Raw genomic sequence first — 11,507 nt, 5'->3', positions numbered from 1 at the left:
ATTGCATTGCTTTGGCACAGGTACAACCTAAACCCAATTGACTAGCAGCTGTCTTGATGCTCCACAGCTCTCGCTAAGAAAGCTTCTCAGAGTCTTTACAGTTATCAATAATAAGGCAGCCATAAATAGCTTAGCTTTCAGGGAAATCATGGAAACCTTTTTTATGGCTGAAAACCTGACAGACAGACAGACAGGCAGCTTTCTTTGCTCATTCATGGCTGAAGGAGAACACGCTTTCTGAAACTCTGTTAGACCTTTCTCTAGGTAGGGGACTAGTCAACATTCTAAGTTTGTTTCCTAGCAACATAGATTTGAAAGACACTGCAGGACCATAATTTTGCTGCAGTTTACCGCTTCCCTCTATCCCAATAAAATAAATCCACAAACATGTTTGTGTTCCAGCATTTCTTGGAGGAATACTCCTCCCAATTAAAGATTCTTTTTTCCCAAGATGCCACCCAACTCTTTCATTTCTCAGCAGAGGAAAAGCTCTTGCTGCCCTTAATAAACTGTGCAGGGAGCAATGTTCCAGGCACCTCAGACTTAAACAGCCCTATTGCTTTTCAAGTATTCCTAATTATGAAATCCTAAAGATAAATGCATTGGCCCATCTTTCACTTTTCCTGTATGGACACTGCATTCTCAAGCTAGGCCAGTAACAAGCTGCAAAAAGGAAGTCATTTCTTCATAGCTGTGTAAATCTGCTGTGATTGTTCCCAGGGAGGGTGCTGAAAAAGCGTACCATTTTACTTCTTTCTATTTCCAATATTCAGAGTCCAGAACATGGCAATGCCAATTAAACATTCTGCATTAGATTGGGAGATAGGTGGTTGATGAGTATTTAAATGATGAAATGTCAGGATTGAGCACCTTCAGCTGAGCCTGAGGACTAGCCAGGCCAACCCCCAGGCAGATTGATGGACTCAGCTAGGTTGTGGTAGAATTGGCTTAGCTGCCCGATTGGCTGAAGAGAGCCAGCAGACTTGCTTCTAAGATCAGCAGCAGCAGGTTGCTGGCTGCTTAATGTTTGGCCCACAGCTGTGATCACTTTTGCTCCCGCCTAGACCGCATCCCCAACCTGACTCCGGCTCCAACCTGTGACTCTGGTTCCTGGCCCCCTTAGTCCAGTTCTAACCCGTGATGTTCTCCTTTTATGCAAACCAGCAATCTCTGTAAAGGGACATCGAAAAGGTTGACAGGCGCCCAAATTATGCTGCTGTGGTTCTTTGAGTGAAAAACTGTATCAATCCTCCCCCAGAAAGACTGCAACCACAATCACCTCTTAGCCTCTAGGCTGGATGTGTGAAACTTACCAATAGATCAGGTCAGAACATTTTTGTCATAAGAGTTCCACTGGAAAAATGCCATTTCAACTGAACTAATTTTTCTCCCCAAAATCGTATTGATTGTGACTAAATTTCCCATGAAAACAAATTTTTCATAACTATTTTTTTTTAAAAATAGTTCCATGGAATTTTTGAAGATATTTGTTTTCGTTCTGATTCAGAAATGGAAACTTTGTTTTTTTGTTCCAATTAGCAAACAGAGATGCCAAATTTCAACCAACTCTACATACCAACGATAAGAAAGGAAGGATGGCCTTGTGGCTAAGGAGCTGGACTGGAATGCAGGAGACTCAGTTCCAAGCTTTGCCTTTGACATCCAATATGATCTTGAAAAGATATGGATGTGCATCAGGAATATTTTTGTGCATTGAGGTGGTATGCTACCTGGTTGCTTGCATTGTGTGTGTGTGGGGGGACGGGACACACCACCTTTTCCAGGTTCTGCAAAGGGCAGGAATTTGCCCTGTATTTTTTTTTACTAAACTGATTTCCTGGTATCTGAGATTGGGTCTGTCTATACTAGCACAACAGCAATCCTAAAAGTTTGGCTTTCATGTTTGGCTTTTCATACAGAATTGTCTCTTGAGTTGTCAGGGCAGTAAGTCACTCTGTATAAATATACATGCTGTGTAAAGTGTAGCTCCTATGTCTGCTTGCTCTTTCAAAAAGGTGCATCTGAAAATGCTGGAGCTGGAACAAAAACACAGTTTGTATTGATTGCCCAGGTTATTTGAGGCAAAGTGCCGTTGTGATTTCTCTGGATAATTTAAGGCATCTGTTATAACCAGTGCTTTCAGACATCCATCAGAAAAAGGATGCAGCACTGCAGGAGTGTGTTTTGAAACCTCAGATGTAAGTCCTTTATATTTAGCCTTGCTGTAGTTGATTAAACACGGAATGTGCTATGTATAGAAAAATTAATGTCTCCATTTTTTTTCTTTTGTATTGTGGATGAATGCATAAACAATCGAAGGGGTCAGATCTAAGCCATAGTTAGAATGCAGAAATACTTTTTAACTGGCTTTAAGTTAATAGATGCTGATTTTTGTACCCTTTCTAACTACCAAAGCATCAATTGTGTGTATTTAGGAGGCATATTCTTGCCGTCCATAATTTGCACCCCAAGTTCTCATTAGATGCGTAGTCTGAAAATGAACACAGATTTATGAAGATACCCACATCAGTCTGTGTTGTTGCTTTTTGCAGGTATTGCTTTGGATTTGGCTACATGGGAAGTTAAGCCTAATTAACCAAAGGTGTGAATTTAAACCACATTTGTTAAAGCATATTAACTCCCTGCATGGGAGCTCTCATTCAAAAATAAAGTGGCCTTAATTCACATCCAATAGAAGGGCTGTCTAAATTATGGCTGCCTGCCTGGATCCCCTACAGGGAGCACACTGCCCAGAAGCTTCACAGCGCTGCCTGGTACAACCCTGCCCCTGACGCACCCTTCCCAGCCCCACCTTCTATGCCAGCACTTGTGAGGAGGTCCTCGGAGGGTAGCTTTACAGCCATCTCCCACAGTACCTGCACTGGGGAAATCCTCACCCAGGTGGAAATGGAATTTATAGATCTCCTTTACACCGCTCTGGCCTATTCCCCAGTGTAAAGCATCCAGAGTGGGGTGAGGCTGTCATCCAAGCAGCTGTCAGAACACTTTGAAGCTTTCTGGAAAAAAGATATTGTAGAAATATGGTATTGTCTCTTTTCCCCGTGCAGATGTATTCCTGATATAGCAACAGCTTGTTTCTCTACACAGATGACATAGATGTCAGACCTATCAAAATGTTGCAGTCTTCCATAATTGTGCTATTCGATGCTTCTATGAAAAGAAAAAACCCAGTCAGTTTTTAGTCTGCATTAATTTATGCCATCAGGATTACCACCTGTGGTAATAAATGCCTTGTATTCTGAATGACTGGAATGAGACAACTAAGAAATGAAGTTGAAAGCAAGAAATCAGTCTGCTGTCCTAAGAGGTAATTTGATAGCATGTTGTCTTTTTACTATAAATGATCCTAGTGTGAAGGGATAAGCTAGTATCTTCTGCACCGTTTTTGGTCATAAATTTGTTTTCGGTTAAATAGAAAATCCCCTTATTAATGTAATTGCTAGGGCTTATCTACACAGGGAAATAGATCACCATAGCTTGTCTATACAGGGAAATTGACTGGCTTGTGTATATGGGGAAATTGACCACCATAGCTATTCTGGAATAACTCCCCATGTGGACACTCTATGGTGAAATAAAAGTGATTTTATTCCAGATTAATTCCTCCCCTTTCAAGTGCCCATATGGAGGAGTTATTTTGGAACAGCTAAATTATAGCCAAACCGTTATTCTGGCATAGCTATACCAGTCAGTTTCTCCTGTGTAGATAAGGTCTTAATGGTTTGAGATCTCCAGCAGTTAACAGTTAGTAAAATAAGAGTATTGTCAAATCTGGGATACTAACTGGCTGCTGAAGAGATGGCAATAGATAATAGCTATATATCTTTCTGCAAATTCATTATTGTTTATTCATCCCTATATTCTGCGATAAGGAATACAGACTAAATGCTCTTAGAACTTGCTATAGACTTTCCTAAAATGTTTTATGCCTCTTTTGTTTTACTTGACATTAGATAAAAGAGCTTTATAGTGTCTCGCATCTCTGCTCCAGTCAGAGCTGTGCCTTTATATCAGGAGAGGGCAAACTATGGCCCGTGGGCTGGATCCGGTCCGTCAGGGCTTTCAATCTAGCCCACGGGATTGCCAGCCCTGTGGCACAGTGGGGCTAAGACAGGGTCCCTGCCTGCCCTGGCCCCACGCCACTCCTGGAAGCAGCCCGCACCACGTCCCTGCAGCCTTTGGGGAGCAGGGGGCCGGAGGGCTCCGTGCGTTGTCCTTTCCTGCAGGCACCACTCCTGCCAGCTCGCATTGGCCAGGAATGGGGAACCGCGGCCAATGGATGTTTCGGGGGTGGTACCCGCAGGTGAGAGCAGCACGTGGTGGAGCCGCCCGTCCCACTCACCCCCAGGAGCCACTGCCGGATATGCTGGCCACTTCTGGGAGCAGCACGTGGCCAGGGCAGGCAGAGAGCCTGCCTTAGCCCCACTATACGCTGCTGCCACCCCAGAGCCACCTGAGGTAAGCAGTGCCAGGCCGGAGCCCACATCTTGAATCCCTCCCACACTCTGCACCCCCTGCCCTGAGCCCCTGCCACACCCTGCACCCCAACCCCCTGCCCTGAGCCCCCTTCTGCACCCCTCCTGCACCCCAGTCCTCTCCCCTGAGCCCCTTCCTGCACACCACACCCTCTCCCACACCCCAACCCCCTGCCCCAGCCCTACATTCATGGCCCTGCATACAATTTCCCCACCCAGATGGGGCCCTCGGACCAAAAAGTTTACCCACCCCTGCTTTATATAGTACTTCAATGTAGTGTCCTTGTGATATCCAATTTCTCTGGAAATTTTATACAGCATAACATATTGGAGCTTTTTATGGTGCCTATCTGTAATACTAAGGAAACCAGAACTATGCACCAAGTTTGGCCCCACTCCTCATTGTTCATATGTCTAATCATGTTATGTGAATTTCCCCATTTTACTTTCAGTACCTCTGTTTATCCTTTATGGGATTTTTGACTGCTGCTGTACACTAAGCTCTAGATTTCATTGTATCAAACACTAAGGTGACTGATTTAGCTGTATTCAACACAAACTATAGCGGTGCAATATGAAGTGTAAATTTAAGAGTAACTAACCATAGGATCAGTGCTGGGTTCTTCATCACTGACGAGTTTTAAATAAAGACTGGATGTTTATGTAAAAGAGATGCAGTAAATATTAGTGGGGAAATTTCTATGGCCTGTGTTTATACAGGAGGTCAGACTAGATGACCTTGGAATCTATGAACCTGTGAGCTCAATCCTGCAAGGTGCTGAGCACTCTGGCCTGATCTAGCAAGCTATTTAAGTACATGTTTAATTTTAAGCATTTGAGTAGCCCTACTGAAGTCATGTGCTTAAAGTTAGGCATGTACTTAAGTAGATTGCTAGATAAGGGCCATAAGGGCCTATGTGCTTGACTCCATTCACAGTATGAACTTAAACCAGGGAAGTTTGTTACCTGCACCAGCTGTTCACCACAAAGTTCTCTGGTTTGAACACAGCTGGCATATTGCTCATGTATGGCTGTGTAATGGCCTTCAGTTACATTTCTTTCTGCATGGCTAGATGGGGGAATAAATGGAATATTTTTGGTTTGGTCACTTCACTGACAAAGGGAATAAAAGTTCAATTAATATTTCAAGTTGTTGTTTTCCCCTTCTTTGTTTTTCCTCCCTGTGCTTCAGTGTTTTAGAAATCAGCCTCATTATATTCAGCCCTTGTGTCTTTATTCACATTGCTTTGTGCACATTTTCTCTTTTTTCTTGCATCTTGTTGGATGTTTTTTTTGGGGGGGGGGACTTGCTACAAGTTGTTTGAGAAAATTAAATACTAAAGAATCAACAGTTCATCCCCAAAGGCCTTTTAGAAGGTTGACCTTGTCAAAATTGAAGCCTTTGTTAGATAAAGGAACAACATTTATACCATATGAAACAGTTGCTTATTAAAAAAAAACAAAAACCCAAAATGATTAGTAGTAGCACAACAAAGTAGACAGACAAATTCTCAGAGACCTTACTATACCACAGGATTTTTCACTGCACTCTTTAGTGAAATAAGGTAATATATTTTCATTTGCTCTTGAAAATATATTTTGTGTCTTTTTATTAGTTTTACACAGCTTGCATGAAGAAAACAAGCCAATAATGCTTTGGCCCTATTAATGATTCACATGTTTGTGATATATAAATGTTTTTTGTCCCAGGGGATTAGGATAGTAATAAATTATGAGTTTTATGGATAAACGGTGCCCTCTCTTGATTCACGAGCGTGGAAGGAATATGTCTGAAATTGTATGTAGGCAGAAAGTATTCTCTAATTATTATTATTTATATTACAGTAGCATCTCGAGGCCTGAATGGAGATCAGGGCCCTGTTGTGTTAAGTGAGAGAGAGCCATCCAGGAAGCTTACAGTCTAAATAGACGACAGACAAGGGTGGGAGGGGAAACAGAGAACAGAGAGATCAAGTGACTTACCCAAGATCACATAGCAGGTCAGGGCTGGGAATAGATTCCAGGCTCCCTATCTCCCAGTCTTGTGTCCTAGCCACTAGTCTACACTGCCTCTTATTATGTATCTTTAGCTATTTCTTAAGTACCAGTGTAGATGGCGTCCAAGTGTAGATGACCTGAAAGAGGGACATGTCCCATCTGTCCTGGGTCCAAGAACAACACAAAAATTTTAAATAGGCAAACTTGCAAGGTTAGGCCTTCAGTTAGTAAGTTTTATTACAGCTTTGTCATCTTTCATATCTGTGAAGAACACTGTTCCAATCAGAATTTAGTATAAAGATAACAAGGCAAGAAGAAATTGGTCCAAGAGATAGGTTTGGCTAAGATTTTGGTTACTCTGTACATGCAATGAGTTCAGTCTGGCATTCCCACTTGTCATTCAGGCAAAAGTGTGTATGGAAATATTCAGGAAGGATAGTGGGCCAATAAGCTCTGGTAGGCAAGTTTGTAGATACAGTGAAATCTGTCAGAGATGCTTATATTTCTTGGTGAGTTGTTTTAACTATGAGAAAATAAAGATTGTGTTATACCAACTTCTAAATTTAAGGCATAAAATCTATCTTGAGCATGTTGTGTTCTTGTGGGAGCTTATTTTTTATTCACTCAAGCTGGGGGGTGGGTTTCGGTTGTTTTTTTGGACCAAGAAGAAGTCAATTAGGTTATTGTGCAATCCGCTGCAGACAACAAAACTTTGCCAACTGAACATCCCATTAGTATTCCTACACATGAGAAGCAGGTCAGGGAGTCTGAGTTGGAGGGTTCCACTTATATTACAATGGGCCTGCGGTTACGAGCCATCCAAATATTAGCGGAGAGGGAAGAGAAGTATCCAATGTGGTGAGAAACCCTGGCACTGTTGTATGTACATGAATTATTTCACAATCCCACTAACACGGGAATCTTCAGCCCATTTACTGTGCATAAGTGCCAGACTAGATGTTATTGACATCCATCTACATTCCAATCAGTTGTGTCATTAGCCCACAAATGCCAAGAAGGGCATGAGTCTTCAAACTAAGAATTTATTAAAGAAGAAAGGAAAAAAAGGACCTGAAGGCTGAGTAATATTTAACTTAAAGAAAGAATTTTTCAAACAGTGAAAAGAGTTTATAGTAGACACCCTGTTCAGCCTTAAGTGTAATAAAACTTTGTCCTTCTCTGGTACCTTGCAAAATCTTTCCAAATAGTCATTAATCTAACAACAACCATTTAAGTACTTGGTAAATGCTGTAATTCTATTTACATGATATAGGTGTAATCTAATGCTATGGGAGGGTGGACTTTTAAGGTCCCTCCTCTGAAACAGTTAGGGCACTAACCTAAACCTTTGGAGAGACAGATTAAATTCCCTTCTTTGCCAGATTTCCTATGTGACCTTGGGCAACACATTTATCCTCTCTGTGGCTCAGTTCTCCATCTGAAAAATGTAGATACCAGTAATGTCCTACCTCATAGGGGTGTTGTGAGGATAAATACATTAAGAGACACTCATATACTATGGTAATGGGATTACTCATGTGAATAAATACCCCCCACCCTTCTATCATAGATATCTGTAGATTGATCTAATATCCTTTTTTCAGCATTGTGTGATGATGAAGCTATGTGTCTCCCATTGCAGGTCATCAAAGTAACACAACTTATGTAGGTGAATATATAGGAAAAAATGTCAGTTTGGGGGTCTGGCTTTGGTTGAATTTTTATTGCGAACTTCATCTTTTAAGATATGGAATTATTTTGTCCCTGAATTAGACTCTGTAATTCATACATATAGTAGGTTATGTTGCTTGCTAATGGAAATAAATTGCATTCTGTTGCCGCTATGTATATATAATTTGTTTATACTGCATGCACTGCAAATATATTAACTCATTACATATTGTATTTTCAAGAACAGTACGGATATGTTCAGATGCCGCTGTTATTTTTTTCCTCATTGTTTAAAACCTCATTGTCTACTTTTCTGAGAATTCATTTGCATTAGAAATTACATTTTTGTTCAAACACTTGGCAGATAATAATTACCATTTAGAATGTCAGCTAAAATATGCCAAAGCTATGGTTCCCATATCTACTCTCCACATTATTTTATTGTCCACTAAAGCAAATTAATTATACTGTGGTTCTTTTGCAAGTCAGCAGGAGGCAACTGAAATGGATGGAAACCAAAGGGAAAAAGTTAAAATAAGTTTCCATTAATTTGTTAAATTTTCATTTTTCTTTTCTCTATGGTTTTGCCATAGCAAAACCTGGAAACTAAATGTCTTTTATTGGTTTGTGCATTGGCCTAACTCTGCTCCCACTGGAGTCAGTACAGATTTCCCCATTGATTTATCGGGAGAAGAGAAAGGTCAGTGCTGAGTGCTTTAGAAAATCCGAACCTGGCTGTTCTACAGGTTTTTGAATGGAAATTAGGGGTTAGATTTGCAAAAGCACCTTGGAGACTTCAACACCCAAATCCCATTAATTTCTAGTGGGAATTGGGTGCTCACATCCTGTAAATGACTGAAAATCTCAGCCTAGATTTACTGGTCTGAGGGTTTATGTAGAACTTAAGTGGCACACTGGTCTTCTGCACAGGGGTGATTACAGCTATAGTGCTCATAAAAAGTGCCAAACTGATCACCGTGGAGAATGAAGTCTTTTCTTAGGGCTAGATCCAAAACCCAGGGAAGACATTTCTATTATCTTTAATGGGCTTTGGATCAGGGCCTTTATCTATCCACAGAACAAGTGTAGTTTTGGCAGTGCACACTTCACCCACACACTTCCCAGCTGAGCTTTAGCTGAAGAAACTTATCTTTAGGGGTGCAAAGAAAATGCAGTGTCCATGTCCCATTCTTGTCCTCTCTGACGAGCCTCCCATTGACAATACCAACTAGTACTTGTTGCAACAGCAGCTTTGTGCTCTCATGGATAAACTTCATGTATGAACTTGGCCAGCACAATTAACTCTTTGCTGAAGAACTATCAATTAGTAGTGACGTTAGGGCACTACCAACTGGTTCTGGTTTTGAAGCAGGACTGATGTAGAGGTCATCACTAGCCCATTACCAATGTTCTGAACCACACATTTCCCATTCCCAGTAGCAAACACAGAAATGAGCAGCTGCATCACCTGCTACCGGTTGTACAGTCGAAGTGGTGACACTTCAAGAAGCGTGGGGAAATGGACATCATTTCACTCAGCCGCCTGTATGATATAGTTATTTTTAGTGGTATAGTTGGGCAGGTTTGGGGATTTAAAGAAAGGAAGTGAAGCATGAAGTGCAATATACAATGTTCCAGTGAGGTTCAGGAACAATATAACTTGAGCTGCTCAAAATACTTCAAAATTTGAAATTTTGATGGACAAAAAAATGGAGAAATTTTTTTGCAAAATTTCGCTTTTTTCTCCATCTTCAGTTAACTGTGGAGCATGTAAGAACAAAATTAAAATGGAAAATGTTGATTTTTTTCATTGAAATTTCAAATTTCAGTATAAAAAAGGAGAAAAAACAATTACTATTTCCCAACATTTTTTCCTTATTTTTCAACTAGCTTCTAACAGTAGCATTGGAATCTAGATGTTCTGTTTTCTGACATTTCTGATATAAATGACTTACAAAAATCACTGTGCAATAACAGTGTGTTTGGAAGTAGCTATAGGCCTATACTGAAGGGCATCTCTTTGAAGTGAGGAAGCAAGTGAAAAGGAGGAAACCTGGAGTTCAGAAAAGCTCCCTGGCTATATGACATACAGTAAATCCAAAACCTGCAACGAAGGTCTGATTCCAGTCTGAACCAGCAGCAAAACACACTAGTGCAAATGGAAAGATGTAAATCTCATCTCACAAGTCTAGACATAACCAGGCAGCTATTTTTAGCGATAGTTCTATATTGATTTTTGGATTTAGTTTTATTTAATGATCAAACTATTTCCCCCCGCATTTCATCTCCAATTTTGATTTTATTTAATATAATGCCACATTGTACATCCATTTTGCTTTTTGGAGAGGGGAAAAAACCAAACCATAATGGGCTTCAGCAAGCAGTTTCCTGTACGTTTTTAGGAGGATGTTATGAAAATTAGAATTGCATCTTTGACCCCATTTCATCTCCAGGCATCTGGCTTGCAATGTTCTGTTTGGTGACATTTCTTTCTTCCAATATGACTTTGATAAACACTTTCTGTAGGCTGCCCGCTCTTTCCATTTCAAAGCATTAGGGTTATTTACTACGGGCCTGCAAACTTTCCTATTATTTTCCACTGGCCTTTGTACCAAATAAGTTAGAAACCAGCACCAGTTTTGTAGCAGATTGATTATGTGGCTGCTGATGGCTGCTTCTTTTGGTAGTTTTGAATTTCAGTTCAGAGTAAGAAGACCTGTGCAAGTCCTATAAAATTATATCTTTTTTGCCTTTATTTTCCTCTTGCACATGATGCTTTTATTAAGGTGATATAGTATTTTTATTTGCCGTGAAATCTTAGTTCCACAAAACTAATTTGGTTCAGATGGCAATACCTGACATATGAATTTTTAAGAACTTTGATGACCTACAGAGCAACCAAATTTCTTTTAATGCACCTTTAGCCAAAGAGGCATATTTTTCACTCCGTAATATCGACTATATAATAATTCTGTATTATAGCAAAACTCAACTGAGATCAGGGCCCCATTGTGCCAGGCATGAAACGTACACCTAGTAAGAGAGAGTCCCTGCCCTGAAGAGCTTACAATCTAAATAGAAAAGACAGATAAAGAGTGGAGGGAAGAGGAAAGCACAACCCTGGGAGATATGACCATTTCAATTAGCTTCATTTTACAGGTGGAAAACTGAGGCACAGGGAGACTAAGTGATTTGCCCAAGGTCACCCAGGAAGTCTATGGCAGAACAGGGAACTGAACGTACATCTCTTTCCAGTGCCCTAGCCATAAGCAGAAGACACCGACCCTCTTTGCTGATTCCAGAACCCATGCTCCAGCCCAAGCAGGAACATCAAGGCTGCTA

The 11,507-nt window shown here is 40.7% G+C and overlaps 1 protein-coding gene across 4 annotated transcripts in view; it reads left to right on the top strand.

Annotated features, from left to right (window-relative positions):
- The first annotated feature begins 903 nt into the window (after positions 1 to 903).
- ANKFN1 (ankyrin repeat and fibronectin type III domain containing 1) overlaps positions 904 to 11,507 on the top strand; it is a 153,809-nt gene continuing 143,205 nt past the window's right edge. For all 4 annotated transcript variants that reach the window (XM_043497334.1, XM_043497335.1, XM_043497333.1 and 1 more), the window contains exon 1: positions 904 to 1,324. The gene's annotated coding sequence lies outside the window, so the exon portion shown is untranslated. The remainder of the gene's footprint in view (positions 1,325 to 11,507) is intronic.

Source organism: Dermochelys coriacea, chromosome 14 (assembly GCF_009764565.3).
Source record: "Dermochelys coriacea isolate rDerCor1 chromosome 14, rDerCor1.pri.v4, whole genome shotgun sequence".
Taxonomy (NCBI): domain Eukaryota; kingdom Metazoa; phylum Chordata; order Testudines; family Dermochelyidae; genus Dermochelys; species Dermochelys coriacea.
This window is presented reverse-complemented; position numbering and strand designations above follow the sequence as displayed.